We start from the raw sequence: 6,990 nt of genomic DNA on the forward strand, positions 1-6,990 counted from the left end.
TGAGGGACTTCTTGTCTGATACTACTTGCACCGTAAAATACGCAACAAAGGAAACTATACACACCCAATAGAGTAGTTGAGTTTGTCCTCGTTCGCCCTTAATTGGTCTTTTCTCTTTCGAAACAGCGAAATTAATCAGAATCATGTCTCGTTTGCTTTTCTGATCAAAATATAAGCTTGCTGTTTGATGCAGGCTTTTTAATTTCAGCTATTGCGTAGCAAAAAAGTCATTTCGTAAAAAAATTAATAGTTCCAGTCTGCCAGCTAAAAAAAAAGAAAAAGAAGCAATATTCACTGTAGTGAAATACAAGAATATCTAATGTGTATTGATTGTCTCACAATGGAATCACATCTGCTTTGTGAATTAAACATCACTGAAGAGGTGAGTAAAAGGGTACGGACAAGACTCATTTCATGATGGAAATGATTACCTTTGGAATTAGTCTTTCTCTCGCAAGTGAGATCATTATCTCAATTTCCTTACACTGGTGATACCAAAAGTAAGGAACATATCAACTACAGTAAGTCATTGTTTATGATTCAGAACAAGCTTCTCATAACTAAACTGACAAAGAGACGTATGTTAGGAAAGTTAGCTTTAACCTTTTCACACCAAGATCTCAGTAGTAATTCTCCTTAATGGCTGACTTACAATGTAATTCTTGTGATGGTATAATTAGTTTAGAGAATTTGGTATTAGATCAACTAATAATTCCTTATTGATAATCTCTTTTTCCTTACGCCTTGCCTGCTTGTTACTGTTTAAATGTTGTAGAGAGAAATTGTGTCTTGGTCACCCTCAGGAGTTAAGGGTACAGAAGATGTACAACATGTATTTGGTGGGGATTTTAAGGCTCGCCTTTGAAAAACTGTTGGATGAGTAAACCTCCCTTCCCCCACGCAGACGTTAAATATTCATTCGTCTCTGAGACTATATGGTACTGTCTTTGTAATCTGGACACAAAAAGTAACAGGCGAGGGAGAGTGCAAGGAAGATCAATTTGGAAGGGTTTTCGTGAATGTACAGCAAATACGCGGAAGAATGAATGCATATCCACTATTTCTAGAAAGAACACCCCCGTGCATCGCTTGCTATCTGACGTTTACTACTTTGAAGAGAACCCACGTTAGCGAGTTATCCTTTACGAGGTTTTCTACGTACATAAGAGAGCCCTTTAGAAAGCTTCGAAATTGATAACTCGCTAACATGGGTTCCCTTCAACGTAGTAAGTAGTCAGATAACAAGCGATGCACTGATTTTCGTCCATTTTTTAGAAGAAACGTGCACTCGCCCATATAGTTTATAGGTTAAATGGAGATTTATGCCATGAAAAGTGGGTGCGAGCGATTTTTATCCATGATTTTATACACAATATTTATTTGGATTGACTGTCTCCATTTTGACAACGACAACAACAAAAAAAAACCAACAATTGTGAAGACAAAATTGAACTTGTAGGGTTCTGAAGTCCCTACATCTTCCCGGACTAAAAATAACCATCAGTATGGACTGATCGGTTTTTTCGACACAGTATATTAACTAAAACCATAAAAACATTTATAAAGGGGTAAGTTTCCAAGGAAACTGTGGTGCTGCGTCAATAAGAGAGAATAAGAGCGTAAGTTAGTATGATCAACCGAGTTGTTAACGTAAATTGGCCACCGTAAAGAGTTTCGAAGCAGACGTTTCGAGCGTTAGCCCTTGGCCATTCGCTCTAACGAAGGGCTAACGCTCGAAACGTCAGCCTCCAAACTCATTACGGTGGCCAATTTACGTCATCTACTCGGTTGATCATACTAAATTATACATAAAAACACTGACCTATGCGTACATTTGTTCCAGTTTACGTATTTCTCAAGTATTTTCAATGTAAGTATCAAAAACAGTTTCGCCTGCTTCTTCCAATCTGCCAATCTTGTGTTAAGCCTTAAACTTCTTTTAAAGAGACGGTTGATTTTCCATCGCCGTTTAAGACATGAAATTGACAATTATTTCCAGTGAAGTGCAATCTACGGAAATTCAAAACGTCGACTTCACAAAAACATCTGCTTTGTGTGTGTGTGAGACTTGTAAATAAACGAAAGTTAAATTATTATTGAGGAAAATTCATTTTTCTAACGGATACTACATTGCAAATATATTTAAAGCTAAACCGTTGAAACCTTTGAGTAAGAATCGAGGTCTCAAAACACTAGATAGTGCTACGGATTGTTTTTTGTTATGTTTCTGAGAAGGTTGGACCAGCGGAAGGTCTAGATAGCTTCTCCGATGGCAAAATAAGAAAACGTTGTTTTGAAAAACATATGGTGACATCCGGGCAGAGTGATGTTCTAATTAACTTCCTGTCTTCTAATTTAGTGAAATATTTATTTATTTTATTGGAAGTTATTTTAACACTGTTGGTAAGAAGGTGCGTTTGAATTAATATGCAAATTAGTGTCAAGTTCAGAAAAATTAATCTGTAAAAAAATTGCGTCGTAATTTAGAAAGTAGGTTCTAGATAGTTATATTATTATTTTTGTCTCTTTATTCGCCGCGCAACAGCTCCATTTAACAACTGCGTCAAACTGTTAGGCTAGTTTTTAATTAGAAAAGCAAACAAAGGTATGCTTCTTTCCAATGTGGTAACTTCTTAAAAAAATTGAGAGGGAGAAAGCGAAAAAAAACAAGACAAAATGAAAAGTTAGGAGCGATGGTTTTAATTTGTTTTGCATAAAGCCAGCATTACAATCTCCGAGATCGTTTTCATTTTTAACCACCCCCTACATGTGGTTACCATTGATTTATTATATATAGATAAACCAGCAAGCTAGACGCTCACAAGTGATAACAATTGGCTGTTGTTTGTAGAGTAAAACTTCAGGTTTCTGAATTGAAATTAACATAAAAAGTCACTGATCACTACCTCATGTTCAAAATACACCTACGTACAAATAATTAATGTCTATGCGTTGGGTTCACTAACAAGTAAAAAAGGAAAAGACGTGTATTGCTATGAGTTCGTTGCACTACCAGTTGTTTCTTTTCTTCTGCTTCTATGTTGCTGTTCAGGCTCCATACAGAGACGGCGATATCATGTTGGGCGGACTTTTCAACGTACACCAGCCACCAGACCAGCCAGGGAGACAATGTGGAGAGATATATTTGGCAGGACTTGGTGGCATGCAGGCTATGATCTTCGCAATCGAACGAATAAACAGCGACACAAGTCTTCTTTCGAATATTTCCCTAGGATATGACATAAGGGATTACTGTGGAAACCTCTCAAAAGCTGTGGGACTTGTTTACAAACTTTTAACTGTTAATTCTTGCGTCAATTCAAGCCAAAATGCCACAAGAAAGAAAGCCATCATTTCTTTAATAGGTCCAAAGGAATCTAGCATAGCGCTAGTCATTGCTGGATTTCTACGGATGCTCAATGTTTCGAGCATAAGTGGATCAGCTACTAGTGCTGAACTTAGCTCACTTACCTATGACCATTTATTTCGAACAGTGCCTTCGGATACTTTTCTTGCAAAGGCGATGGTTGACTTGGTTACACACTTCAATTGGAGTTATGTTGCTGTCGTTGCACTAGATGATTCGTATGGACGAAATGGAGCATGGGCAGTAGTTAGCGAAAGTACGTCAAGAAAAAGCTCGTTCTGCATTGCTTTGACACAGTTTGTACGCCACGAAAGTCTGAATCGGAGTATTTCGAATATAGTTAGACAGCTTAAACAGATGGACAATGTCAAAGTTGTGATCTTATGGCTATACGGAAATTACCAATCGAAGTTTTTGGCAGAGGTTAAGAGGCAAAATCTAACTAGACGTGTATGGATTTTGAGCGAAGCTCCTTTAACTTCCACACTGACAGTAGAAGGTATTCTCGAGAACTCTTTGGGATTTCTATTCCATGAATTCAGCGACTCTGGCTTCAAGGAATATTTAAAAGATATATTGGTCAAGGAGAGAGACAATAGAAGTTTTTCTGAATGGAACTACAGTACAAGCGAAATATGGAAGCTTTTGAAGAGCAAGAAGTGTGTTCATCGCCAAATTGAGCAATGCTCTAACAACTTGATTAAAGAAATCTACAGCCCCTTTGTTCCGTACATCATCGACGCCGTATATGCCGTGGCACATGCGGTAAATATTTTCAATCGAAACTTTAGCAATAACGAGACCAAAGATCGGGCGAAATTGCAGATAGCCAATAGTTTTGAGGTGCAGAAGCTTCTTGGCAGAGTAAATTTTGACGGACTGACTGGAAAAATCAAGTTCGATCGATTTGGTAACAGGGGTTCGGCGTATTACGACATTTTCAGCTTTAAAAAAGTACCCAATGGAGATGTCGAGAGCGTAAAAATGGTGCTGATAGGAGAATGGAAAAATTCAAAGAGGAATGAAACTCGCTTGATTTTTCATGAAGCCTTGGATTGGACGACTACATCCGGTCGCCCTCCTAAATCTGAATGCTCGGAACAGTGTCCTCCTGGAACAAGGAAATCTTTTACTTCTCCTTGTTGTTGGCAGTGCCTTCCGTGTCTTGGTGGAACCATCAGCCCATCTGCTGGTTCTGAAAGCTGCAGTGAATGCCCCATCGGAAAAATTTCTAACCAGGCTAAAACAGAGTGTGTCGCCTTACCCTCCGCTAATATAAGTTATGGTGGTGCAAGTGGAATTTTAATTCTTACCTTTGCTACGCTCGGTGTAGTTGTTACATTGCTTTGTCTGGCAGCCCTCTATAAATTCTGGAATAGTCCCATTGTCAAGGCTTCCAATCGAGAACTAAACCTTGTTCTTTTACTCACAATTCTTTCCTTATTGTCTTTAGTATTCATTAATATCTTTATATCCACGAATCCAAATTGCATGATCATATACCCGTTACGTTATCTGACCTATAACTTCTGCCTCTCAGTCTTATTGGTTAAGGTATAGCGTATTTCCAGTGCTTTTCAGGTTCCAATTATGACCAGTTTGGAATTCACTTCTCTTCCAAACAAAGCTCAAGTTGGGATTGTTATAGTATCTCTAGCTCCACTGTTGTCGGTGTTGATGCCATGGTTGCTTTTGGATCCACCCTTTAACATACAACATATCTATCCAAAACGTTACACCTTTAACGAATGCAAGGCATACTCCAGCTCACTTGGAAAATCTCTATTCTTAGTAACATGTTTTTACATTTTCTTCCAAATGCTTTTGTCCACATTCTGTGCCTTTAAGATTAGGAACATTCCTGAAAATTTCAGCGAGGCCAAACGAATCGCCTTTTCCATGTACATCTTTTTGTTCTCATTGCTTTGTTATCACCCGGTAGAATTTTCCTTGGATGGATGGTATGTAACTGTTGTGGACTGTGTAACAACTCTGTTGAGCGCCTATGGTTTCCTTTGTTGTCTATTTTTGCCCAAAATGTATATTCTGTTCTTTAGGCAGGAGATGAACGATGCGAATGGCATAAGACAAGAAGTCACTCAGTTCTCGTTTAGTTCAGGTTGTGAACGCGTAAACCGTGCTTTTGATAGTTCTAATTAGGAAGCTGAATCGTACTATAACCTTTCTTAAGATCAGTAATTTTGTTCCAGTGTGCCATAGACTTCTTAGCAAGTGAAATGTAAATCCATCCTTAAAGAAAATCTAATTAGCACTGTATTACAAATATAGGCTTCAAGGCATAAAAACACTTAATATTGCCATGGATTTTTTCTTCTTATTATCCAGGATGGCTTAATTCTCTTCAACTGACTTCGCCATCAACTATTGTTGAGCCTTCGCCGTTCAAATACGACACATTATTGATTAACAACGCTGGAAACTAGTCTACGTTGCTTTCATTTTGGCTAACCCGGGTAAAATTTTTTTACGAGACTGTAATTTGTGGCTTGGAAGCAAAAACCATTTATGACCTGAGGCAAAAGCCTTGTCTTATTTCTTAGCAGCAAAACTTATATCCACAACGTATGCTTCTTGCGTAGCTAATTAGGAAACATTTTGCCTCTGCAATGATGTTTCCAAGGTTAGCCAGGCCTTTAGGCAGATGCTTAGATCATTAAACTGTATGGGGATGAGAGCGATATTCGCTGCTATAAACACTACTTGAGCAGTAACGAAAATAAGACTTTCTGATCATGAATTGGGAAGGAGATAAACCGGCGATGCTAATGGCATTAGACAAGAAGTCAATCAGTTCCCGTTTAGTTCATTCAAGTTGTGTTCGCGTAAAGCCTGCTTTTGATAATTCCAATTAGGAAGCTGAGTCGTATAATAGGCTTTCATAAGATTATTTTGTTATCTTGAGTGTGTCAGAGACTTCTACATGTTCGTAAATAAAAAAAATTGAATCTATGATTGAGGAAGATTCATGTTATTAATTGACACTATATTGCAAAAGTATCTATAACTTGACCTTTGAGTAGGCATGTAATAATGGTTAAGCAAGGAAGAATTGCACTTCCGGAAGACAAATAGCCAGGCGTGCGTTGAATAATAGGGTGACTCTACATTTTCATTTGTATTTTTAATCTTCCTTTACGACATCATACCAGGAACTCCTCAAAAACTGCATCAGACAAACTTTTCTACCTTCACACAAGCTAAGAAGTAATTTTATCACCTCGTCCAATAAACTCCCTCTCCTATTATAGGACCTGCTTAAGTCTCTTCTATTTTGAGTTTGCCGTCGGCCATTGTTGACGGTGCCAGTTCTTAAGACACATTGATCAGGAGCGACGGAGACTAGTCAACATTTATTTCATAGTGGCAAAGCCGTAAAAAAAATTTTCAGGAGGCTTAATTTGCGTCATGCAAGGAAAAGCATTGTCAAGTTTCTTAGCAGCTAAACTTGTTTCCGCAGCATATGTTTCTGGCCTGGCTAATTAAAAGACATGGGCTTTTGGGAAGATGCGTAGATAGTTGAACTGTATAAGCCTTAGTGGAGGGGGAGTTTGAAGTAGTTTGGTTGTGTCGTTAAAAAATATACTTGATCTCTCCACAAGGTT

The 6,990-nt window shown here is 38.2% G+C and overlaps 1 pseudogene; it reads left to right on the plus strand.

Annotated features, from left to right (window-relative positions):
* Nucleotides 1-2,941: 2,941 nt before the first annotated feature.
* Nucleotides 2,942-6,404, plus strand: LOC149053462 (extracellular calcium-sensing receptor-like; annotated as a pseudogene).
* Nucleotides 6,405-6,990: the final 586 nt, after the last annotated feature.

This window comes from Pocillopora damicornis, chromosome 1 (assembly GCF_964200805.1).
Source record: "Pocillopora damicornis chromosome 1, jaPocDami1.2, whole genome shotgun sequence".
Classification (NCBI taxonomy): Eukaryota; Metazoa; Cnidaria; class Anthozoa; order Scleractinia; family Pocilloporidae; genus Pocillopora; species Pocillopora damicornis.